Below are 12,024 nucleotides of genomic sequence, written 5' to 3' on the forward strand. Positions count from 1 at the left end.
GTTCCAGCGCTTGATGGACGGCGTGCTGCGTGACCTGCCGTTCCTTTTCGTTTACCTGGACGACATCCTCGTCGCCAGCACGTCCCGGGCCGAGCACCTCCTCCACCTCCGAACACTGTTCGGGCGCCTCAGCGAGCATGGCGTCATCGTCAACCCGGCCAAATGCCACTTCGGCACGACCGCCATTGATTTTTTGGGCCACCACATCACCAAGAACGGGGCCGTGCCACTGCCAACCAAGGTCGAGGCCATCACCACGTTCCCGCGTCCCCGCACCATAAAGGCCCTGCAGGAATTCCTGGGAATGGTGAATTTTTATCACCGCTTCGTGCCCCGCGCTGCTCAACTCATGCGGCCCCTCTACGAAGCCCTCTGGGGCAAGCCGGCCAAGCACGACATCGCCTGGTCCGCAGCAATGGACGCGGCCTTCCAAAGCTCAAAGCGGGCCCTCGCCGACGCAACACTGCTCGCTCACCTGGTGCTCAACGCACCCATCGCCCTCACCACGGATGCCTCCGACTACGCGGTGGGCACCGTACATGAGCAATGGGTGAACGGGGTTTGGCAGCCACTCGCTTTTTTCAGCCGGCAGCTCCGGCCGAACGAGCTCAAATACAGCACGTTTGACCGTGAGCTCCTCGGTCTACACCTGGCCGTCCGCCATTTCCGCCACCTCCTGGAGGGCCGACCTTTCACGGCGTTCGTTGACCACAAGCCGTTGGTTTACGCAATGGCCAAGGTCACGGAGCCGTGGTCGGCCCGCCAACAGCGACACCTCTCCACCGTGTCGGAGTTTACCACAGACATCCGGCACGTCGCCGGCAAAAACAACGCCGTGGCCGACTGTCTTTCCCGGGCCAGCGCGAACGCGGTCCACCTGGGCATGGACTTCGCGCTTATGGCGGCGGACCAAACCACCGACACCACACTGCAAGCCCTCCGGGCAGCGGACACGGGCCTCCGCCTGGCCGACATCCCCTTCGCGGACACGTTTCGACCATGTCAACGTGGATCTGGTGGGCCCCCTCCCCCCGTCACGGGGGTTCACACACCTGCTCACCATGGTGGACAGGACCACCAGGTGGCCGGAGGCCGTTCCCCTCGTCTCCACCACCACCGCCGACGTGGCGCAGGCTTTCATCGCCACCTGGGTCGCCCGCTTCGGCGCACCGGCGGACATCTCGTCAGACCGCGGACCACAGTTCACCTCCGAGCTGTGGGGCGCGGTCACCCGCAACCTGGGGGTCAAGCTCCACCGTACTACGGCCTACCACCCCCAAGCAAATGGGTTGTGCGAGCGATTCCACCGCTCCATGAAGGCCGCGCTCATGGCCGGCCTTCAAGACGGCGGTTGGGCCGACCGGCTGCCGTGGGTCCTTTTGGGCCTCCGCACGGCCCCCAAGGAGGACCTCCAGGCATCCACCGCCGAGCTTGTCTACGGCCAGGCGCTACGCGTCCCGGGCGAATTCATGCCCGACGCTACCAGTCCCTGGTCCGCAGCTCACCAGCGCTCGGACCTCCAGGAGGCCGCCCGACGGTTTGCCCCCGTGCCAACATCCCACCACGGTGACCCCCAGTCCTACGTCCCCCCAGCACTTCGCACAGCGGAGTATGTTTTTGTGCATCACAACGCACATCGGGGGCCACTCCGGCCACCGTACGACGGGCCCTTCCGGGTCCTGCGACCGGACGACAAGTCGTTCGTCATCGACATTGGCAGCAGGTCGGACCGGATTGCGGTGGACCGCCTCAAGCCGGAGCACGTGGACGTCGACCAACCACCACGGGTGGCTCTTCCGCCGCGGCGAGGCCGCCCCCCGTCCACGGTGCCCCCCACTCGACCGCCCACCACCACACCGGACCCCCCCCCCCTCCACGACCCGCCAGGGGTCGCTTCGGCCGGGTCATCAGGACCCCCCTCAAATTGACCCTGCCGGTGCAAGTCGATTCTGGGGGGATGTGTGTAGCGGCTACCGCTGGGTTTTCACAATCGCCTTGCACCTATCAAGGACGAGGAGCGATCACCATGCCGGGCTCGTCCAGGACGCCCGGGCAGGCCCGCGCTCAACTTGCCAGGCCGCAGCCAGGACGCTCGGCCACGCCCCCTCTCGCCTTTGCTGGGCAAACGCTCCGGGATAATGTGTGTATATATATTGCTGCCCGATAAACGGGCTTTTCAGAGTACCTGAGTGTTTTGTTTGAATAAAGCAACTCGGACGAATTCCCGCTTTTTGTCGCGTCCATTCTTCCGATCGACGTGGGAGCCCGAGCTCCTTCATATATATATATATATATATATATATATATATATATATATATATATATATATATATATATATATATATATATATATTGTTACGGACACGACTTATTAAGATGTTATGATGGGCCGAGCGGAATGGCCGCCATGTTCGCACAGTTTACCCGATTCCACCCGACGTTGACTAAATCGCGCTATGCTAAATCAATGAAGGAAAGGACACAACGGCTGGGTTAAATGAAACGACACAAGGGGTACAGTTCTCAAGACCTCCGGAGGAGGATATAATTGGTGATGCAGAAAAGGGGTAAATTACAGGGTAAGAGGTAAAGCACAGAAAAGATGGGCACTTAGACACAGTCTTATCTATCCCCGACAGACCACAGACAAACGGGACAAGACTGACTTACACGGGGATTGATGGCAGGGAAGGACAGGCAGTCGATAGCACAAGGTGCACCTTGGCTCAGGGGCAGAATCAACCGCGGTCCGGTCCAGAGATGCGGGGATGTATTGCAGCGCTCGGAGGTGTCGTCTTCTCTCTCCAAGCTGAGGGCGCATCTGACATCACCTCCCTCTTCCTGCGCATGCTCAGCGGGGAGTGACACGCCCTCAGCTCGTTGGCTCCGCCCCAGATGGAATCGGTCCGCCGCTTCTATTGGGTGCGGGGGGTTACCGGGCTCCGCCCTTGACGAGGAGCTGACAGCGAGCCCCTGCGTGGTAACCCCGTCAGAGCACATGTTCAATGGCGGCTAACCAAGCCGGAGTGAGGACGCACACTCCCCGCGCCGCCGCCGCTGTTGTTGTTGTACCATGAGGAAGAGCTGCGGGGAGGTATTGGGAGGTCCTAAACTTTCTAACGGTGTCATACAATCACATTCTGGTGCAACGAAGAGTCAGAATTAATGGAAACAAGTCCTTAACTGACATAGACTAAGAATAACTAGCAAGATGTCCTATAGTTGTCTACGTGAGATGCGGTGGACCTGGATGCGACATTTAATGGGGGAAATAGGGGAAGGTCGGGTATACAGAGTGTTGTTTACAGAAAATGGGACTAGGGAATGGGGGATTGGGGATAGTTGGGAAGGATGAGGAAATAGGGGAATATTTACAAGCGGATATGGATGGATGTAAATCCCATATCCGCAACATTGCACCCTTCTCTACCTCGGGGCGTCCCGACCCAATAAATTTTTACTTACTTTAGTGTGGCACTCAGATGTAGTTCCCTCTACTATTAACTCAACCCTGAGTGCGACAGTTTTACAGATGTTTACAAATGAGTAAATATGCCCCCCTGCGACGTTGCACCCTTCTCCTCACAGAAACACACCCACAGGATAACCGAATCCCGGAAAGAATCCTCAAACTAAACATACAGCCGGTAGGGAGCATTATTTACACAAGACTACACTGATATTTACACTACGATCCAGGACCTGTTCTTTGAGGAACACATGCAGATGTTATGCATAGAGAGAGCACGCATGCCAGCATCGATACACCAACCCACGAGTGCTCTGTGGCCCTACGGCCTTTAATAATGTGCAGAGCACCCCGTCCAAGCACCAAAAGCACCACCCCATACATACAGTCAGCACCATCCGGTGCACCAATAAAGTGTTCAATAATCACCGGTGGTGTCGCAGCCGGCCGATGTTCTGCCGCTGGTCTTGCCTTCATGTGGTGTACTTGGCCTTCTGGCTTCTTTAGGAATAAAGAAAGGCGCCAACCGCGTCCATTTCTAAATTGTGGCCGTCAGGGGGCCAACTATAAGTGGTTCACCTGTATGGCATAGGTGCCACGTTGACCCAGAGGTCCATCAACGGGTGGTGCTTGCCCGCAAAAGAACTGCGGTCCATTGTGGGCGGCCACAAAAATTGCGGTCCATATGGTGTATCGATCCAGGCAGCAAGCAGCGGAAGTGCAGGCCCACAACTGCAGAGCCAGCACCTCTCTCTCCTCTCTCTCTGCCCCAAAGCCAGATCCTCGGAGGTGGGAGACAAAAGAAAACAAGTGAGTAAGGTGGTAAGGGCGCAAAAGTGCATGCAATACAAGGTAATGCACACTGGGGGCACATGGGAACCAGGTGAGACAGGTACGTTCCTACCGTACGCCCCCCCCCCCACCAGGTAACCTACATTGCCCCTCCCTTACCCCTTACTGTATCCACAAAACACAACACTACCCATAAACATCTACTTTACACATCAACAAACGTCCCTACTGTCTTCCCCGTTCCTCCCATAAACCAAATTCGTCTTCTCTCCCTCCTAACCAATCAAATTTGCCATTTCCAACTCTCATCAAAATTTGCCATCTCCAACTCAACATCAAAATTTGCCATCACCAATTCATCATCAGTCCCTCCTAGGGAGGGAGAGATGGAATCACCCCAATGTCTTATCCACGTCGTGATGCGTCTCACAAATCCACACAACAATTCTCCTTTCCTGCAACACAAAACAAAGAAAACACAGGTGTGGAGTCATCATCATCACCTCAGGTAAGTGGCTGCGTATGGTGCGACAGGTTCATCAATCCTAACTATTTCCTAAATGACTTTAACAACTTTACATTACCCGGGGTCTTTCCCTGCCAATCCATTGGCCAACTTACACTATGGGTTCTAAAAACCAATTCCCATTGACCAAACTGTGGTGCTTCTCAATTTGGGGTCTCACTCCCCCGATTCATCTCCCGGTGCCCTCGCTCAATTTCTGGGCTGTGACGTGTAGCTCTCCCAGCAGGTCTACCCACTTGCACACCTCCACCACTGTAGTTGCCACCCGAGCTTACCTGCTCCTTACCTAACCTATCTAATTTGGGAAGGCCCCTCCTGGCTCTGTCACCCCTTGGTGCCCTCTCTGGCACGGGCTGCCCGATCCACACCCGGGATCCTCAGGCACCCACTGACACTAACGGCTCCCAGAGCCCACCTGCGGCCTCACCTGGCCGACATCCTCACAGTGGTGGAGTGCCCAAACCAACTACACACACTAACAGGCTACACGCCCAGCCATTTCCACAACACTAATGCACCCATCCACAATACCATTCTGCAACCGCACCACAAATGCCAATATCCAACCACAATTTACCTATACCCTCTACCTAACACTTACACTACCCGCCCCGGGTACTCGTGAAAGGGGTCCACTCTTCCCCCATCCACACCTTCGCACCATGCACACCACTCCGTACCACTTACTCCATGTATTCCACACACCTGCACTTGCACACCTGTGCTCTCATACTTGGTGCCGCCTGCACCCTTCTCTCCCCGAAGCGCATTCGCGCTGATCCACAACACTCACTACTCATACACTGCTCCACACACCTGTCCAGTTCTCACACAGCATCATCTCATCTAACTACTCCCCTCTGAAACTTGCGCTTCCCAGTCGTCCCTTTAAACTATTGCGCTCCCTCGTCATTATCATCCACACTAAACTACCTGCGTCCCCACTACAGGTATCAGTCACTAACTAATCTTAACGTTACCTAATGTCATCTCTCTAGATCCCTACACACAATATAACCTAACCCACCCGGGCTAGTTTTCACTGCCATACACCCCCTAAACTATAGCGCATTTGCTCCCCTCATGGGAAGGGTGGCAGGGATGCCACCCTTACCCACCGGGCCCATCGCTCATCAATCCCCCAGTCCTCTGGCACTAATAAGCCCCCCTTATTCAGAGGTACTGGGTCCCGCCTCGGCATCTAAAGCCGAGGCAATCCACGGGGGCGCCTGCTCGCCGGTGTAAGGCCTTATCCGGTCGGCGTGGACGATCCGAGGGAGGGCTCATGGCCCCATTTTGATTTTTACTACCACGTCACAGACTTGCGACAGGACGACCCCCGGGCCTTGCCAGGGAGAGGTGAGTTTCGGGCACCTACCCTTCCTCCTCCGGGGATTGAAGAACCAAATCTTCATCCCCGGAGTGTACTGACTCCCCTGGCTCCGGTGGTCGTACCTGCGCTTCATCTTTTCCCCCGCCAGATGGAGTTGGCGGCGGGCGAAGGCATGGACTAGCTCCATGCCTCCCTCTAGGTGACGTGCGTACCCCTCCCTCGGCGGGTTAACCACTGTGTCTGGCACGGGACCGCATAGCAAGTCGGCGGGAGCCCGTAACTCCCGCCCATACATAAGCAACGCTGGACTGCATGCGGTGGCCCCGTGCTGGCTGGTTCGGTAGGCCATGAGCAAATAAGGGAGATGTTCGTCCCAGTCATCCTGACGGGTGGCGGTGAACAGTGCCAGTTGTTGGATTAGAGTTCGGTTGAATCTCTCCACCATCCCGTCAGATTGAGGTCTTAAAGGCGTTGTTCTTGTTTTCCGAATTGACAGGAGACTGCACACATCTTTTAGCAATTTGCTCTCAAAATTTCGTCCCTGGTCGGTGTGCAACTCCTGTGGAATCCCGTGCCGGCACACGAATCCTTCCACGAAGGCCTGCGCTACCACCCCTGCTTCTTGGTTGGGGAGGGCGTAGGCCTCCGGCCACTTGGTGAAGTAGTCCATCACAACGAGGATGTACTTATTACCTAGGCGGGTGCGGGGTAGTGGGCCTAGGATATCCATGGCCACCCGCTCTAGGGGGGCCCCCACCTGGTGTAATTGAAGGGGGGCCCTCATCCTCCGTGCTGGTCCCTTTTTGGCAGTACAGGCGTCGCATCTCCGACACCAGTCCTGTATGTCGCGCCCCATATTCACCCAATAAAACCTCCGGCGTACCTGCGATGTCGTCTTTGTCCTGCCCAAATGGCCGCCGGGGCGGGTACCATGCACCTGTTGCAATATATCGGTCTTAAATTTATTTGGGACTACCACCAGCCAGGAAGTTTTATCAGAGGGAACCTCCACCCACTTGCGATACAAGATGTTATCCTTCAATTCCAGGGTCTGCCACTGAGCTCAATACGCCTTTGTTTGCGCCCCGAGGGGGGTGACCTCTTCCCCCTTTGGTCTTTGCCCGAATTTGACCCAATTGAACACTGGCCCCAGGACAGGATCCTCCTGCTGGGCCGTGCTCCATGCCAAAGTTCCGAATTCCTCATCTGCGGTTAGTGGCAAAATTGGCCCTCTCACCCGGGTTGCCCGGACAACGAGGGTCTGGTCCGAATCGCCCAATTGTTCCCTCTCCTCGTGTCTCGCACAAAATTTGCAGTTTTCCCCCAGACAAGGACGCCGAGAGAGTGCGTCCGCATTACCATGGGCCTTCCCGGCCCTATGGGCCACATCAAAATCGTACTGCTGCAACTTTTCCAACCACCTTGCAATTTGGCCCTCTGGTTCCTTGAACCGAAGGAGCCATTGCAAGGAGGAATGGTCAGTTCTAACCAAAAATTTCCGCCCGTACAAGTACGGGTGGAAATGGTTCATGGCAGCCAGCATATCCAATAACTCTTTGCGAGTGACGCAATAATTTCGCTCGGGCCTACTTAAGGCCAGACTATAGTAACCAATCACTCTCTCCACGCCCTCCTGTGTCTGAGACAAAACTGCGCCCAAACCTTCCTGGCTCGCATCCGTGTCCAGGGTAAATGCCCCGTTGCTAGTGGGGTAAGCTAGAAGGGGTGCGGATGTTAGACACCCCTTCAATTTTTGGAAGGCCTCGTGGCACTCCCGTGTCCAATTAAATCGCGTCCCCTTCTCCGTAAGCCGGTGGAGGGGACGGGCCAACTCCGCAAATTTCGCCACAAAGCGCCGGTAGTAGGAGCAGAGTCCCAAAAATCCCCGCACCTCTTTGATGGTACGTGGTGCGGGCCACTCCTCTACCGCTTTAATTTTGTCTGGGTCCGTTTTTACCCCCTCGCAACCGATGACGTGGCCTAAATAGGCCACCTCCTTGGCAAACAAGGTGCACTTACTCGGGTTCAGCTTCAACCCTGCCTGTCTGAGGCACCCGAACACCTGGTCCAAATTAGCTACTGCCTGGGGGAACGTTTTGGCATGTACTAGGACGTCATCCAGGTACACCAGGCATGACTGCCATGGCATGCCGCCTAGTACATGCTCCATCAATCTTTCAAAGGTGGCGGGGGCGTTACACAAACCAAACGGCATCACAGTAAACTGATACAGTCCCTTACCTGTGGAAAATGCCGTTTTCTCCTTCCCTGCCCTATCCATCTCCACCTGCCAATACCCACTCTTGAGGTCCAAAGTGGAGAACCAATTTGAGCCCGCAACGGCATCGAGGGTGTCATCAATCCTTGGCAGGGGATATGAGTCCTTGAGTGTCACGTTGTTTAGCTGGCGATAGTCCACGCAGAACCGCGTGGTCCCATCCTTCTTTTTGACCAGTACAACAGGTGACATCCAAGGACTTCCCGAGGGCTCGATCACGCCTGCGTCGAGCATTTTTTCAACCTGCTCGTCAGCTTCCGCCCTCTTGCTCCAAGGGAGCCGTCGGGCGGCCTGACGAATAGGCCGGGCCTCACCGGTGTGGATCTGATGTTTCACCAGGCCCGTACGTCCAATATCCTCGGTGGACAGGGAGAAGAGGTCCAAATGGGACCCAACCAGTTTGTGTAAGGCCTCCCTCTGGGTACCTCCCAACTCTACACTACTACGATTTACCATCTCGCAAATGGGATCGGGCCAATTCCTACTTCTTATTGAAGGCTCCCCCCGGGGCCGGCTCGGCTGGACGTTCTCGCCCCTCACTGTCGCGACTTCCTCAACTGGGGTGCAGCCAGCTACCCTCGTGCCCCTTACTATAGTGCGTGGTTCTGTACTTATATTTATTACTCGGACGGCCACTACCGGTCCGTCCGTTTTTACAAGGGTGCGGCCCACGATTAAACCCGGTATGGACTGCGCTGCCACCGGTTCGACCAGGCCGCAGGACTCCTGCCATGTTGGGCGAGCTGCCCACCGGGCCGGCACTATCGCCTCGGCCCTTGGGGGAATGGTCACGGCCTCGGAAGCCTCCAGCTCCGCTCTCTCGGCCGTGCTCACTCCCCCTAACGGCAGCTCTTCTACTCCCACCTGCAGGATCCCCCGGCACAAGTCGATTTTACAACCGCTGGCAGTCAACAAATCCAACCCTATTAAACATGGGTCGCACACCTCCGCCACCCAAACATCTATCTCCCTCCTTACCGACCCTAACTTGAGGGTCACAGAACCACGCCCTATGATCGGGGCCGTTACCCCGGTAGCGAGTTGCAAACTATAATTTTGCAGGCGCTGGATCTTATCCCAGCCACCTGCGCTCGAATCAAGGACCACAGGGCTGATGATCGTGGCGCTAGCTCCTGTGTCCACTACGGCGTCTACCCCCACGCCGGCAATTTTGCATCTGATTGTCAGGCTACCGGTTCCAATCTGGCCACAATAAATGACCTGTCGCGTCAATGAGGGCTCTCCTCCATCCTCTTCTGCCGAACACCGCCCTACGTGCCCGGCACCTTCTTGTTTCCCGGGGTCTGGCGGGGGGGGGGTGTCTGGGGTCAGCTAACCCGCTCCCCCCTGGGCAGAGTTGAGGACCTCAACCGCCGGGGATCATCCCGGCGCGTGGCTCGACAGTGCCGCGCCAGGTGACCCAGACGGTTGCAAGTATAGCACCTCACCTGATAAGGTGCTTGTCTCCGGAATTCCAAATTCCCCCCCCTGTAGGTCCGAATTGGATTACCCGCTCGTGGTCCACCGCGGGCCACCTCCGGGGCCACCTGCCATGGTCCAGGTCCCGCCAGGCGCTGGTCCACCAGCCTCCGGACCATGCCCGCCAGGTCAGGACTCACGTCGGGGGCGGGCCCCCTAAGGGGTCCGCCCTCCATCGGGGGTCCCACCTGGCGGACCGCCATTGCGTGACGCTCGCTCCCCCGGGCCAGGGGCCTCGCTGCTTCCCAACGGGCCACAGCGTCAGCCGCCTGGCTCAGAGTCTGCGGGCGCCACATGGCGAGCTGTTGCCGGAGCTCAATATCCGGGAGGGCCTGGATAAAATGGTCCAGCGCCAGGCTTTCCCGGGAATCCGCTGCCATGCTAGCATGTGCGATCCCCACTGCGCGGCGAATGTCGTGGGCAAGTTCCCCGATGGCTTCCTGGGGCTTGCGTTTTCGCAGCGTGAGCTGAGCTTTAACAAGCTCGCTCTGCTGTTCAATGCCGAATCGATTAATTAGGGCGTCGCGGAGGGCTGGCAGGGTGAGAGCACCCGGTGGTAATGCCGTCAGCACCTCCGCCGCCGCGCCGCGCAATGCGGCCACCAGGTGTACTCCACCTTCGTCCTCACCCCAACCGTTGCCCGCCTGCCGGACCCCGTGCGTCGCCCCTTGCGGGGTCAGTGCGGGGCCGAACCGGCCGGGCCCCCACGGTACATTACCCCCAAGGGGCTCTCGTGCCTCCCCTGTCCCTCTAAAAACTACCCCTGTTGGTGTCGATGCATGGGTCACACTTCCGCAACCCGCTACCCATTCCATACCACCACAACCTTGCTCACCCACACCTCGCACCTCTCCCATCACCGGACCCTCTCGCTCGCACCCTCGTTCCATACCCTCCGGACCAGCCATACACCTCACTCTTGGCCTCTCACGAACATCCGGGTCTATCTCGACCCCCAAGCTTATTAAATCACCTGGCGCATCATACGCACGACCATATTGGTCACCACTTACACCGGGTCCTCTTTCTCTTCGCTTCTCCTCCATCACCTGCGAATCCCTCATCCGGTTAATGAGCACATCATCACAATCCGAACACAGACTTTGCACCAATTCTTTTACTTCCTCCTTTATCTCTTTCTTATCCTCTCTCCGTCGCTTCTTAATTTCGCTCACCCCTTCTTCCACTTCTTCTAATTTCTGCTTCACCTCCTTCATCTCCTCGTGCGCCCCCTTAAGTTCTTCCTCTAACTCCACCTTATTTTTTTCTATGTGCTCCCGCACCTCCCGCTCTTTAACCTCCATCACCTCTACCACCTTGTTCATTTTCCTCGTCAGGTCCTCATGTACCGTCTGACACCCTTTTTTAATTACCCCTACGTCCTTTTTCATCTCCTTCTGTGTCGATTTTAAACCCTCTATTACCGCTGTGTTCTTCTTTACCTGATCCCCCAACTCCTTTTGTCCCACTGTCAGTTGTTCTACTCCCAGTGTCAACTCCTCTATACCACCCTGCAATTTTACAGTCCCCTTTCTCACCTCCTTCTCCATGCGCTCCTTACAGTGCCTCACCTCCTTGCGCACTCCTCCGACCTCCTCACTCACACCTCTTCTGATCTCCTCTCCCATCACTTGCATCTCCTGCCCAGATGCCACCCTCATCTGCTCCATTTCCTCCCTGTGAGCATCCAATTTAGTTTCTACCCCCATTCTGACCCCCTCTATCTGCTGCCCCATTTTTTTAACTTCCCTTTCCGCTTGGTCCCTCATGTCCCTCAATTTGCCTTCCATACTGTTTTCTAACCCCTCTAACCCCTTTTGCATCCCTTCCATTTGATTCTCTTGAGCGGCCATTCTGTTTTCTACCCCCATTAACCCCTCCTGTATTTCCCCTAATCTATTGTCTAATCCCTCTATTCTACTCCCTAACCCTCCGATCTGGGCCCCCATCCTTTGTTCTAACCGTTGGCTATTGGCCCCCATGTCCTCCCTCAATTTCTCGCTATTGGACCCCATGTCCTCCCTCAATTTCTCGCTATTGGACCCCATGTCCTCCCTCAATTTCTCGCTATTCTGGGCCATAAGGGCCTTCATTTGTATTAAAAAAAGGTTCAAATCTACCAGCGGCGCTACTACGGTCGCGGGCGC

Source organism: Myxine glutinosa, chromosome 1 (genome assembly GCF_964187855.1).
Source record: "Myxine glutinosa chromosome 1, kmMyxGlut1.1, whole genome shotgun sequence".
NCBI lineage: Eukaryota > Metazoa > Chordata > Myxini > Myxiniformes > Myxinidae > Myxine > Myxine glutinosa.